Consider the following 16,328-nt stretch of genomic DNA (forward strand, 5'->3'; position numbering starts at 1 on the left):
TCGAGATTTGATCATTGATTGATACGATTTTTATTTTGGTTAATTGTTGAATAGGCTAGAATGAAATAACAATGGTTTTGGAGAGATAGTCGGTGTGGAAGTAAACCAACATTTCTATTGGCAAATAGGAGGTTTACAAGTGTTGACAGACGGCTAGAATTTCTTCGAATATGTTGTAGAATTCATTTAAGACATGAGCGAAACTTAAAATTGATAAGATTTAGGTGCGCTTTTACAACGGAGAATCATACGGTTTCTTTATGAGGAGTTAGTTGCACCTATGAATGATATAAATACTACTGCTGAATCATTGATCCTAGTTTCCTATCAAGTAGCACCACCAATAACGCTTGGCCATCCAAATTCCCTTTTGATTCCAAGTGCAACTGACCTTGAATATTCTTTAAGCCCCTAGTGATGGATCGACCTGGTACCTAAAGGTTGGTTTCAAATTTAGATTTATGGCTTATATTGGTTGACCTTCAATAGCTCTTGGGTGATTTTGAAATCTTAGGATACAATGATGTATATATATTATGATTGATATCGCGAAGGTAAAGGGACTCTAAACCGCAACGTTAGCTTGGTAGGATAGGGGTATAGTTGACGTCGATTCATCATTTTTAACATCAATAATTCAAAACCAGACGTGAAACTTTGTTTTCATTCCGATTCTTTACGCAATATGGATAGATTTACGAATGTAAAGACTAAACGAAAAAATTTACGATGTATGACATTTCACGTGGTCAATTAATTAATTTATTGACCGAAATATATGATTAAATTAGGCAGGATTGTAGAAAAAGAAATGGTTGAATCAAAATAATTCTTTCTTAATTTGCAATTTTGTTAGAGGGTACTATGAATGCTCTACCATGTTCCATTTACACACTAAAGGAGTGATACAAGATATAAGGTGTGCAGTTAAGCCAACATTTCTATTTGCAAATAAGGGGTTTCCAAGTGCAAGCCCAAGTACTTATAACATCTCAGGTGGTAGTTGCTAACTTACTAGGTTCAGTCGATATAGTCGTTCAGAATCATTGATCCTATTTCCCTATCGAGCAGCAGCACCTGTTAAAAACAAAGAGAAGAATTCTCAATTTATCCTAAGATCCGCTTTTGTCCGATCCATGTCATAGATCTGATAAAAGCCAGACTAACCAATCAAGTACCTCGTATTTTACTGTGGAGGCACTTTCAGCAATTTATTGCTTATTGCTTTATTGTGTATTTTACCTACTTGATAGCTTAATCTGGCTTTTATGGAGGCACTTTCAACAATATATTACTGTAGTGTAATTCAAATATAATAAATATTAATATCGTACACATATTTCGCTTGCTCTTTTTTTCTTTGTACACTATATCATACATATCATCAATAAATATATTTATATAAATCATGTTCCGCAAGCATTGGAATACGATTCATGGGCTTACCTAATTTTGAATTTAAATCTTAGATGTTTAGAGCCTTATTTTGTTATTTATTTGGATTCAAAGTTACTCAAAGATGACTTCTATGGCTAAGCATACTAAACATGATACAACAACAACAATTACTAATTTATCTGCCAATATATTACTGAAAAGTCGAAAACTCAGTGATTCTACAAGGTAAACGCTCACCCGACCTGTTAGAAAAAAATAAATAGGAATAGAGATAGAATAAAAGTAACCCGAAAACTCAGTGATTCTGAATTTTCTGATCTTGACATTCAAATTTGCCAAATTTGTTTGTTTACTATAATTTAACAAAAGGCATTAAACGATATATCAAAACGATGCATGAAGTGTGGAGTTGTTAGTGCATTCCAAGTATGTCTGTCCAGTAGGAGTGAAGTGTGGAGTTGATATAATTTAAAGATTGAGAAGAGGTAGGGCCAAAGCAGTAAAAGAATGTAACTTTTCAAGTTTCTAGGATTACAAAAAGGTATTATCAAATAAAACTGCTAATGCCATGACGTAAATTGTTGAAAGCGCCTCCATAAAAGCCAAACTAAGCAATGAAGTACCTTGTATTTTATGCCTAACCTAACCTAACCTACATGATTTTTAATTGTCTTAATCATTATCTCACATCATTTCAAATGAAATGATTCATTAAAGAGGAATCATGCCATATCGAGATTTGATCATTGATTGATACGATTTTTATTTTGGTTAATTGTTGAATAGGCTAGAATGAAATAACAATGGTTTTGGAGAGATAGTCGGTGTGGAAGTAAACCAACATTTCTATTGGCAAATAGGAGGTTTACAAGTGTTGACAGACGGCTAGAATTTCTTCGAATATGTTGTAGAATTCATTTAAGACATGAGCGAAACTTAAAATTGATAAGATTTAGGTGCGCTTTTACAACGGAGAATCATACGGTTTCTTTATGAGGAGTTAGTTGCACCTATGAATGATATAAATACTACTGCTGAATCATTGATCCTAGTTTCCTATCAAGTAGCACCACCAATAACGCTTGGCCATCCAAATTCCCTTTTGATTCCAAGTGCAACTGACCTTGAATATTCTTTAAGCCCCTAGTGATGGATCGACCTGGTACCTAAAGGTTGGTTTTAAATTTAGATTTATGGCTTATATTGGTTGACCTTCAATAGCTCTTGGGTGATTTTGAAATCTTAGGATACAATGATGTATATATATTATGATTGATATCGCGAAGGTAAAGGGACTCTAAACCGCAACGTTAGCTTGGTAGGATAGGGGTATAGTTGACGTCGATTCATCATTTTTAACATCAATAATTCAAAACCAGACGTGAAACTTTGTTTTCATTCCGATTCTTTACGCAATATGGATAGATTTACGAATGTAAAGACTAAACGAAAAAATTTACGATGTATGACATTTCACGTGGTCAATTAATTAATTTATTGACCGAAATATATGATTAAATTAGGCAGGATTGTAGAAAAAGAAATGGTTGAATCAAAATAATTCCTTCTTAATTTGCAATTTTGTTAGAGGGTACTATGAATGCTCTACCATGTTCCATTTACACACTAAAGGAGTGATACAAGATATAAGGTGTGCAGTTAAGCCAACATTTCTATTTGCAAATAAGGGGTTTCCAAGTGCAAGCCCAAGTACTTATAACATCTCAGGTGGTAGTTGCTAACTTACTAGGTTCAGTCGATATAGTCGTTCAGAATCATTGATCCTATTTCCCTATCGAGCAGCAGCACCTGTTAAAAACAAAGAGAAGAATTCTCAATTTATCCTAAGATCCGCTTTTGTCCGATCCATGTCATAGATCTGATAAAAGCCAGACTAACCAATCAAGTACCTCGTATTTTACTGTGGAGGCACTTTCAGCAATTTATTGCTTATTGCTTTATTGTGTATTTTACCTACTTGATAGCTTAATCTGGCTTTTATGGAGGCACTTTCAACAATATATTTCTGTAGTGTAATTCAAATATAATAAATATTAATATCGTACACATATTTCGCTTGCTCTTTTTTTCTTTGTACACTATATCATACATATCATCAATAAATATATTTATATAAATCATGTTCCGCAAGCATTGGAATACGATTCATGGGCTTACCTAATTTTGAATTTAAATCTTAGATGTTTAGAGCCTTATTTTGTTATTTATTTGGATTCAAAGTTACTCAAAGATGACCTTCTATGGCTAAGCATACTAAACATGATACAACAACAACAATTACTAATTTATCTGCCAATATATTACTGAAAAGTCGAAAACTCAGTGATTCTACAAGGTAAACGCTCACCCGACCTGTTAGAAAAAAATAAATAGGAATAGAGATAGAATAAAAGTAACCCGAAAACTCAGTGATTCTGAATTTTCTGATCTTGACATTCAAATTTGCCAAATTTGTTTGTTTACTATAATTTAACAAAAGGCATTAAACGATATATCAAAACGATGCATGAAGTGTGGAGTTGTTAGTGCATTCCAAGTATGTCTGTCCAGTAGGAGTGAAGTGTGGAGTTGATATAATTTGAAGATTGAGAAGAGGTAGGGCCAAAGCAGTAAAAGAATGTAACTTTTCAAGTTTCTAGGATTACAAAAAGGTATTATCAAATAAAACTGCTAATGCCATGACGTAAATTGTTGAAAGCGCCTCCATAAAAGCCAAACTAAGCAATGAAGTACCTTGTATTTTATGCCTAACCTAACCTAACCTACATGATTTTTAATTGTCTTAATCATTATCTCACATCATTTCAAATGAAATGATTCATTAAAGAGGAATCATGCCATATCGAGATTTGATCATTGATTGATACGATTTTTATTTTGGTTAATTTTTGAATAGGCTAGAATGAAATAACAATGGTTTTGGAGAGATAGTCGGTGTGGAAGTAAACCAACATTTCTATTGGCAAATAGGAGGTTTACAAGTGTTGACAGACGGCTAGAATTTCTTCGAATATGTTGTAGAATTCATTTAAGACATGAGCGAAACTTAAAATTGATAAGATTTAGGTGCGCTTTTACAACGGAGAATCATACGGTTTCTTTATGAGGAGTTAGTTGCACCTATGAATGATATAAATACTACTGCTGAATCATTGATCCTAGTTTCCTATCAAGTAGCACCACCAATAACGCTTGGCCATCCAAATTCCCTTTTGATTCCAAGTGCAACTGACCTTGAATATTCTTTAAGCCCCTAGTGATGGATCGACCTGGTACCTAAAGGTTGGTTTCAAATTTAGATTTATGGCTTATATTGGTTGACCTTCAATAGCTCTTGGGTGATTTTGAAATCTTAGGATACAATGATGTATATATATTATGATTGATATCGCGAAGGTAAAGGGACTCTAAACCGCAACGTTAGCTTGGTAGGATAGGGGTATAGTTGACGTCGATTCATCATTTTTAACATCAATAATTCAAAACTAGACGTGAAACTTTGTTTTCATTCCGATTCTTTACGCAATATGGATAGATTTACGAATGTAAAGACTAAACGAAAAAATTTACGATGTATGACATTTCACGTGGTCAATTAATTAATTTATTGACCGAAATATATGATTAAATTAGGCAGGATTGTAGAAAAAGAAATGGTTGAATCAAAATAATTCTTTCTTAATTTGCAATTTTGTTAGAGGGTACTATGAATGCTCTACCATGTTCCATTTACACACTAAAGGAGTGATACAAGATATAAGGTGTGCAGTTAAGCCAACATTTCTATTTGCAAATAAGGGGTTTCCAAGTGCAAGCCCAAGTACTTATAACATCTCAGGTGGTAGTTGCTAACTTACTAGGTTTAGTCGATATAGTCGTTCAGAATCATTGATCCTATTTCCCTATCGAGCAGCAGCACCTGTTAAAAACAAAGAGAAGAATTCTCAATTTATCCTAAGATCCGCTTTTGTCCGATCCATGTCATAGATCTGATAAAAGCCAGACTAACCAATCAAGTACCTCGTATTTTACTGTGGAGGCACTTTCAGCAATTTATTGCTTATTGCTTTATTGTGTATTTTACCTACTTGATAGCTTAATCTGGCTTTTATGGAGGCACTTTCAACAATATATTTCTGTAGTGTAATTCAAATATAATAAATATTAATATCGTACACATATTTCGCTTGCTCTTTTTTTCTTTGTACACTATATCATACATATCATCAATAAATATATTTATATAAATCATGTTCCGCAAGCATTGGAATACGATTCATGGGCTTACCTAATTTTGAATTTAAATCTTAGATGTTTAGAGCCTTATTTTGTTATTTATTTGGATTCAAAGTTACTCAAAGATGACTTCTATGGCTAAGCATACTAAACATGATACAACAACAACAATTACTAATTTATCTGCCAATATATTACTGAAAAGTCGAAAACTCAGTGATTCTACAAGGTAAACGCTCACCCGACCTGTTAGAAAAAAATAAATAGGAATAGAGATAGAATAAAAGTAACCCAAAAACTCAGTGATTCTGAATTTTCTGATCTTGACATTCAAATTTGCCAAATTTGTTTGTTTACTATAATTTAACAAAAGGCATTAAACGATATATCAAAACGATGCATGAAGTGTGGAGTTGTTAGTGCATTCCAAGTATGTCTGTCCAGTAGGAGTGAAGTGTGGAGTTGATATAATTTAAAGATTGAGAAGAGGTAGGGCCAAAGCAGTAAAAGAATGTAACTTTTCAAGTTTCTAGGATTACAAAAAAGGTATTATCAAATAAAACTGCTAATGCCATGACGTAAATTGTTGAAAGCGCCTCCATAAAAGCCAAACTAAGCAATGAAGTACCTTGTATTTTATGCCTAACCTAACCTAACCTACATGATTTTTAATTGTCTTAATCATTATCTCACATCATTTCAAATGAAATGATTCATTAAAGAGGAATCATGCCATATCGAGATTTGATCATTGATTGATACGATTTTTATTTTGGTTAATTGTTGAATAGGCTAGAATGAAATAACAATGGTTTTGGAGAGATAGTCGGTGTGGAAGTAAACCAACATTTCTATTGGCAAATAGGAGGTTTACAAGTGTTGACAGACGGCTAGAATTTCTTCGAATATGTTGTAGAATTCATTTAAGACATGAGCGAAACTTAAAATTGATAAGATTTAGGTGCGCTTTTACAACGGAGAATCATACGGTTTCTTTATGAGGAGTTAGTTGCACCTATGAATGATATAAATACTACTGCTGAATCATTGATCCTAGTTTCCTATCAAGTAGCACCACCAATAACGCTTGGCCATCCAAATTCCCTTTTGATTCCAAGTGCAACTGACCTTGAATATTCTTTAAGCCCCTAGTGATGGATCGACCTGGTACCTAAAGGTTGGTTTCAAATTTAGATTTATGGCTTATATTGGTTGACCTTCAATAGCTCTTGGGTGATTTTGAAATCTTAGGATACAATGATGTATATATATTATGATTGATATCGCGAAGGTAAAGGGACTCTAAACCGCAACGTTAGCTTGGTAGGATAGGGGTATAGTTGACGTCGATTCATCATTTTTAACATCAATAATTCAAAACTAGACGTGAAACTTTGTTTTCATTCCGATTCTTTACGCAATATGGATAGATTTACGAATGTAAAGACTAAACGAAAAAATTTACGATGTATGACATTTCACGTGGTCAATTAATTAATTTATTGACCGAAATATATGATTAAATTAGGCAGGATTGTAGAAAAAGAAATGGTTGAATCAAAATAATTCTTTCTTAATTTGCAATTTTGTTAGAGGGTACTATGAATGCTCTACCATGTTCCATTTACACACTAAAGGAGTGATACAAGATATAAGGTGTGCAGTTAAGCCAACATTTCTATTTGCAAATAAGGGGTTTCCAAGTGCAAGCCCAAGTACTTATAACATCTCAGGTGGTAGTTGCTAACTTACTAGGTTTAGTCGATATAGTCGTTCAGAATCATTGATCCTATTTCCCTATCGAGCAGCAGCACCTGTTAAAAACAAAGAGAAGAATTCTCAATTTATCCTAAGATCCGCTTTTGTCCGATCCATGTCATAGATCTGATAAAAGCCAGACTAACCAATCAAGTACCTCGTATTTTACTGTGGAGGCACTTTCAGCAATTTATTGCTTATTGCTTTATTGTGTATTTTACCTACTTGATAGCTTAATCTGGCTTTTATGGAGGCACTTTCAACAATATATTTCTGTAGTGTAATTCAAATATAATAAATATTAATATCGTACACATATTTCGCTTGCTCTTTTTTTCTTTGTACACTATATCATACATATCATCAATAAATATATTTATATAAATCATGTTCCGCAAGCATTGGAATACGATTCATGGGCTTACCTAATTTTGAATTTAAATCTTAGATGTTTAGAGCCTTATTTTGTTATTTATTTGGATTCAAAGTTACTCAAAGATGACTTCTATGGCTAAGCATACTAAACATGATACAACAACAACAATTACTAATTTATCTGCCAATATATTACTGAAAAGTCGAAAACTCAGTGATTCTACAAGGTAAACGCTCACCCGACCTGTTAGAAAAAAATAAATAGGAATAGAGATAGAATAAAAGTAACCCAAAAACTCAGTGATTCTGAATTTTCTGATCTTGACATTCAAATTTGCCAAATTTGTTTGTTTACTATAATTTAACAAAAGGCATTAAACGATATATCAAAACGATGCATGAAGTGTGGAGTTGTTAGTGCATTCCAAGTATGTCTGTCCAGTAGGAGTGAAGTGTGGAGTTGATATAATTTAAAGATTGAGAAGAGGTAGGGCCAAAGCAGTAAAAGAATGTAACTTTTCAAGTTTCTAGGATTACAAAAAAGGTATTATCAAATAAAACTGCTAATGCCATGACGTAAATTGTTGAAAGCGCCTCCATAAAAGCCAAACTAAGCAATGAAGTACCTTGTATTTTATGCCTAACCTAACCTAACCTACATGATTTTTAATTGTCTTAATCATTATCTCACATCATTTCAAATGAAATGATTCATTAAAGAGGAATCATGCCATATCGAGATTTGATCATTGATTGATACGATTTTTATTTTGGTTAATTGTTGAATAGGCTAGAATGAAATAACAATGGTTTTGGAGAGATAGTCGGTGTGGAAGTAAACCAACATTTCTATTGGCAAATAGGAGGTTTACAAGTGTTGACAGACGGCTAGAATTTCTTCGAATATGTTGTAGAATTCATTTAAGACATGAGCGAAACTTAAAATTGATAAGATTTAGGTGCGCTTTTACAACGGAGAATCATACGGTTTCTTTATGAGGAGTTAGTTGCACCTATGAATGATATAAATACTACTGCTGAATCATTGATCCTAGTTTCCTATCAAGTAGCACCACCAATAACGCTTGGCCATCCAAATTCCCTTTTGATTCCAAGTGCAACTGACCTTGAATATTCTTTAAGCCCCTAGTGATGGATCGACCTGGTACCTAAAGGTTGGTTTCAAATTTAGATTTATGGCTTATATTGGTTGACCTTCAATAGCTCTTGGGTGATTTTGAAATCTTAGGATACAATGATGTATATATATTATGATTGATATCGCGAAGGTAAAGGGACTCTAAACCGCAACGTTAGCTTGGTAGGATAGGGGTATAGTTGACGTCGATTCATCATTTTTAACATCAATAATTCAAAACTAGACGTGAAACTTTGTTTTCATTCCGATTCTTTACGCAATATGGATAGATTTACGAATGTAAAGACTAAACGAAAAAATTTACGATGTATGACATTTCACGTGGTCAATTAATTAATTTATTGACCGAAATATATGATTAAATTAGGCAGGATTGTAGAAAAAGAAATGGTTGAATCAAAATAATTCTTTCTTAATTTGCAATTTTGTTAGAGGGTACTATGAATGCTCTACCATGTTCCATTTACACACTAAAGGAGTGATACAAGATATAAGGTGTGCAGTTAAGCCAACATTTCTATTTGCAAATAAGGGGTTTCCAAGTGCAAGCCCAAGTACTTATAACATCTCAGGTGGTAGTTGCTAACTTACTAGGTTTAGTCGATATAGTCGTTCAGAATCATTGATCCTATTTCCCTATCGAGCAGCAGCACCTGTTAAAAACAAAGAGAAGAATTCTCAATTTATCCTAAGATCCGCTTTTGTCCGATCCATGTCATAGATCTGATAAAAGCCAGACTAACCAATCAAGTACCTCGTATTTTACTGTGGAGGCACTTTCAGCAATTTATTGCTTATTGCTTTATTGTGTATTTTACCTACTTGATAGCTTAATCTGGCTTTTATGGAGGCACTTTCAACAATATATTTCTGTAGTGTAATTCAAATATAATAAATATTAATATCGTACACATATTTCGCTTGCTCTTTTTTTCTTTGTACACTATATCATACATATCATCAATAAATATATTTATATAAATCATGTTCCGCAAGCATTGGAATACGATTCATGGGCTTACCTAATTTTGAATTTAAATCTTAGATGTTTAGAGCCTTATTTTGTTATTTATTTGGATTCAAAGTTACTCAAAGATGACTTCTATGGCTAAGCATACTAAACATGATACAACAACAACAATTACTAATTTATCTGCCAATATATTACTGAAAAGTCGAAAACTCAGTGATTCTACAAGGTAAACGCTCACCCGACCTGTTAGAAAAAAATAAATAGGAATAGAGATAGAATAAAAGTAACCCGAAAACTCAGTGATTCTGAATTTTCTGATCTTGACATTCAAATTTGCCAAATTTGTTTGTTTACTATAATTTAACAAAAGGCATTAAACGATATATCAAAACGATGCATGAAGTGTGGAGTTGTTAGTGCATTCCAAGTATGTCTGTCCAGTAGGAGTGAAGTGTGGAGTTGATATAATTTAAAGATTGAGAAGAGGTAGGGCCAAAGCAGTAAAAGAATGTAACTTTTCAAGTTTCTAGGATTACAAAAAGGTATTATCAAATAAAACTGCTAATGCCATGACGTAAATTGTTGAAAGCGCCTCCATAAAAGCCAAACTAAGCAATGAAGTACCTTGTATTTTATGCCTAACCTAACCTAACCTACATGATTTTTAATTGTCTTAATCATTATCTCACATCATTTCAAATGAAATGATTCATTAAAGAGGAATCATGCCATATCGAGATTTGATCATTGATTGATACGATTTTTATTTTGGTTAATTGTTGAATAGGCTAGAATGAAATAACAATGGTTTTGGAGAGATAGTCGGTGTGGAAGTAAACCAACATTTCTATTGGCAAATAGGAGGTTTACAAGTGTTGACAGACGGCTAGAATTTCTTCGAATATGTTGTAGAATTCATTTAAGACATGAGCGAAACTTAAAATTGATAAGATTTAGGTGCGCTTTTACAACGGAGAATCATACGGTTTCTTTATGAGGAGTTAGTTGCACCTATGAATGATATAAATACTACTGCTGAATCATTGATCCTAGTTTCCTATCAAGTAGCACCACCAATAACGCTTGGCCATCCAAATTCCCTTTTGATTCCAAGTGCAACTGACCTTGAATATTCTTTAAGCCCCTAGTGATGGATCGACCTGGTACCTAAAGGTTGGTTTCAAATTTAGATTTATGGCTTATATTGGTTGACCTTCAATAGCTCTTGGGTGATTTTGAAATCTTAGGATACAATGATGTATATATATTATGATTGATATCGCGAAGGTAAAGGGACTCTAAACCGCAACGTTAGCTTGGTAGGATAGGGGTATAGTTGACGTCGATTCATCATTTTTAACATCAATAATTCAAAACTAGACGTGAAACTTTGTTTTCATTCCGATTCTTTACGCAATATGGATAGATTTACGAATGTAAAGACTAAACGAAAAAATTTACGATGTATGACATTTCACGTGGTCAATTAATTAATTTATTGACCGAAATATATGATTAAATTAGGCAGGATTGTAGAAAAAGAAATGGTTGAATCAAAATAATTCTTTCTTAATTTGCAATTTTGTTAGAGGGTACTATGAATGCTCTACCATGTTCCATTTACACACTAAAGGAGTGATACAAGATATAAGGTGTGCAGTTAAGCCAACATTTCTATTTGCAAATAAGGGGTTTCCAAGTGCAAGCCCAAGTACTTATAACATCTCAGGTGGTAGTTGCTAACTTACTAGGTTCAGTCGATATAGTCGTTCAGAATCATTGATCCTATTTCCCTATCGAGCAGCAGCACCTGTTAAAAACAAAGAGAAGAATTCTCAATTTATCCTAAGATCCGCTTTTGTCCGATCCATGTCATAGATCTGATAAAAGCCAGACTAACCAATCAAGTACCTCGTATTTTACTGTGGAGGCACTTTCAGCAATTTATTGCTTATTGCTTTATTGTGTATTTTACCTACTTGATAGCTTAATCTGGCTTTTATGGAGGCACTTTCAACAATATATTTCTGTAGTGTAATTCAAATATAATAAATATTAATATCGTACACATATTTCGCTTGCTCTTTTTTTCTTTGTACACTATATCATACATATCATCAATAAATATATTTATATAAATCATGTTCCGCAAGCATTGGAATACGATTCATGGGCTTACCTAATTTTGAATTTAAATCTTAGATGTTTAGAGCCTTATTTTGTTATTTATTTGGATTCAAAGTTACTCAAAGATGACTTCTATGGCTAAGCATACTAAACATGATACAACAACAACAATTACTAATTTATCTGCCAATATATTACTGAAAAGTCGAAAACTCAGTGATTCTACAAGGTAAACGCTCACCCGACCTGTTAGAAAAAAATAAATAGGAATAGAGATAGAATAAAAGTAACCCGAAAACTCAGTGATTCTGAATTTTCTGATCTTGACATTCAAATTTGCCAAATTTGTTTGTTTACTATAATTTAACAAAAGGCATTAAACGATATATCAAAACGATGCATGAAGTGTGGAGTTGTTAGTGCATTCCAAGTATGTCTGTCCAGTAGGAGTGAAGTGTGGAGTTGATATAATTTAAAGATTGAGAAGAGGTAGGGCCAAAGCAGTAAAAGAATGTAACTTTTCAAGTTTCTAGGATTACAAAAAAGGTATTATCAAATAAAACTGCTAATGCCATGACGTAAATTGTTGAAAGCGCCTCCATAAAAGCCAAACTAAGCAATGAAGTACCTTGTATTTTATGCCTAACCTAACCTAACCTACATGATTTTTAATTGTCTTAATCATTATCTCACATCATTTCAAATGAAATGATTCATTAAAGAGGAATCATGCCATATCGAGATTTGATCATTGATTGATACGATTTTTATTTTGGTTAATTGTTGAATAGGCTAGAATGAAATAACAATGGTTTTGGAGAGATAGTCGGTGTGGAAGTAAACCAACATTTCTATTGGCAAATAGGAGGTTTACAAGTGTTGACAGACGGCTAGAATTTCTTCGAATATGTTGTAGAATTCATTTAAGACATGAGCGAAACTTAAAATTGATAAGATTTAGGTGCGCTTTTACAACGGAGAATCATACGGTTTCTTTATGAGGAGTTAGTTGCACCTATGAATGATATAAATACTACTGCTGAATCATTGATCCTAGTTTCCTATCAAGTAGCACCACCAATAACGCTTGGCCATCCAAATTCCCTTTTGATTCCAAGTGCAACTGACCTTGAATATTCTTTAAGCCCCTAGTGATGGATCGACCTGGTACCTAAAGGTTGGTTTCAAATTTAGATTTATGGCTTATATTGGTTGACCTTCAATAGCTCTTGGGTGATTTTGAAATCTTAGGATACAATGATGTATATATATTATGATTGATATCGCGAAGGTAAAGGGACTCTAAACCGCAACGTTAGCTTGGTAGGATAGGGGTATAGTTGACGTCGATTCATCATTTTTAACATCAATAATTCAAAACCAGACGTGAAACTTTGTTTTCATTCCGATTCTTTACGCAATATGGATAGATTTACGAATGTAAAGACTAAACGAAAAAATTTACGATGTATGACATTTCACGTGGTCAATTAATTAATTTATTGACCGAAATATATGATTAAATTAGGCAGGATTGTAGAAAAAGAAATGGTTGAATCAAAATAATTCCTTCTTAATTTGCAATTTTGTTAGAGGGTACTATGAATGCTCTACCATGTTCCATTTACACACTAAAGGAGTGATACAAGATATAAGGTGTGCAGTTAAGCCAACATTTCTATTTGCAAATAAGGGGTTTCCAAGTGCAAGCCCAAGTACTTATAACATCTCAGGTGGTAGTTGCTAACTTACTAGGTTCAGTCGATATAGTCGTTCAGAATCATTGATCCTATTTCCCTATCGAGCAGCAGCACCTGTTAAAAACAAAGAGAAGAATTCTCAATTTATCCTAAGATCCGCTTTTGTCCGATCCATGTCATAGATCTGATAAAAGCCAGACTAACCAATCAAGTACCTCGTATTTTACTGTGGAGGCACTTTCAGCAATTTATTGCTTATTGCTTTATTGTGTATTTTACCTACTTGATAGCTTAATCTGGCTTTTATGGAGGCACTTTCAACAATATATTTCTGTAGTGTAATTCAAATATAATAAATATTAATATCGTACACATATTTCGCTTGCTCTTTTTTTCTTTGTACACTATATCATACATATCATCAATAAATATATTTATATAAATCATGTTCCGCAAGCATTGGAATACGATTCATGGGCTTACCTAATTTTGAATTTAAATCTTAGATGTTTAGAGCCTTATTTTGTTATTTATTTGGATTCAAAGTTACTCAAAGATGACTTCTATGGCTAAGCATACTAAACATGATACAACAACAACAATTACTAATTTATCTGCCAATATATTACTGAAAAGTCGAAAACTCAGTGATTCTACAAGGTAAACGCTCACCCGACCTGTTAGAAAAAAATAAATAGGAATAGAGATAGAATAAAAGTAACCCGAAAACTCAGTGATTCTGAATTTTCTGATCTTGACATTCAAATTTGCCAAATTTGTTTGTTTACTATAATTTAACAAAAGGCATTAAACGATATATCAAAACGATGCATGAAGTGTGGAGTTGTTAGTGCATTCCAAGTATGTCTGTCCAGTAGGAGTGAAGTGTGGAGTTGATATAATTTAAAGATTGAGAAGAGGTAGGGCCAAAGCAGTAAAAGAATGTAACTTTTCAAGTTTCTAGGATTACAAAAAGGTATTATCAAATAAAACTGCTAATGCCATGACGTAAATTGTTGAAAGCGCCTCCATAAAAGCCAAACTAAGCAATGAAGTACCTTGTATTTTATGCCTAACCTAACCTAACCTACATGATTTTTAATTGTCTTAATCATTATCTCACATCATTTCAAATGAAATGATTCATTAAAGAGGAATCATGCCATATCGAGATTTGATCATTGATTGATACGATTTTTATTTTGGTTAATTGTTGAATAGGCTAGAATGAAATAACAATGGTTTTGGAGAGATAGTCGGTGTGGAAGTAAACCAACATTTCTATTGGCAAATAGGAGGTTTACAAGTGTTGACAGACGGCTAGAATTTCTTCGAATATGTTGTAGAATTCATTTAAGACATGAGCGAAACTTAAAATTGATAAGATTTAGGTGCGCTTTTACAACGGAGAATCATACGGTTTCTTTATGAGGAGTTAGTTGCACCTATGAATGATATAAATACTACTGCTGAATCATTGATCCTAGTTTCCTATCAAGTAGCACCACCAATAACGCTTGGCCATCCAAATTCCCTTTTGATTCCAAGTGCAACTGACCTTGAATATTCTTTAAGCCCCTAGTGATGGATCGACCTGGTACCTAAAGGTTGGTTTCAAATTTAGATTTATGGCTTATATTGGTTGACCTTCAATAGCTCTTGGGTGATTTTGAAATCTTAGGATACAATGATGTATATATATTATGATTATTATCGCGAAGGTAAAGGGACTCTAAACCGCAACGTTAGCTTGGTAGGATAGGGGTATAGTTGACGTCGATTCATCATTTTTAACATCAATAATTCAAAACCAGACGTGAAACTTTGTTTTCATTCCGATTCTTTACGCAATATGGATAGATTTACGAATGTAAAGACTAAACGAAAAAATTTACGATGTATGACATTTCACGTGGTCAATTAATTAATTTATTGACCGAAATATATGATTAAATTAGGCAGGATTGTAGAAAAAGAAATGGTTGAATCAAAATAATTCCTTCTTAATTTGCAATTTTGTTAGAGGGTACTATGAATGCTCTACCATGTTCCATTTACACACTAAAGGAGTGATACAAGATATAAGGTGTGCAGTTAAGCCAACATTTCTATTTGCAAATAAGGGGTTTCCAAGTGCAAGCCCAAGTACTTATAACATCTCAGGTGGTAGTTGCTAACTTACTAGGTTCAGTCGATATAGTCGTTCAGAATCATTGATCCTATTTCCCTATCGAGCAGCAGCACCTGTTAAAAACAAAGAGAAGAATTCTCAATTTATCCTAAGATCCGCTTTTGTCCGATCCATGTCATAGATCTGATAAAAGCCAGACTAACCAATCAAGTACCTCGTATTTTACTGTGGAGGCACTTTCAGCAATTTATTGCTTATTGCTTTATTGTGTATTTTACCTACTTGATAGCTTAATCTGGCTTTTATGGAGGCACTTTCAACAATATATTTCTGTAGTGTAATTCAAATATAATAAATATTAATATCGTACACATATTTCGCTTGCTCTTTTTTTCTTTGTACACTATATCATACATATCATCAATAAATATATTTATATAAATCATGTTC

The sequence above is a fragment of the Nuphar pumila genome, chromosome 15 (genome assembly GCF_984573655.1).
Source record: "Nuphar pumila chromosome 15, dmNupPumi1.hap1.1, whole genome shotgun sequence".
In the NCBI taxonomy this organism is placed as follows: domain Eukaryota; kingdom Viridiplantae; phylum Streptophyta; class Magnoliopsida; order Nymphaeales; family Nymphaeaceae; genus Nuphar; species Nuphar pumila.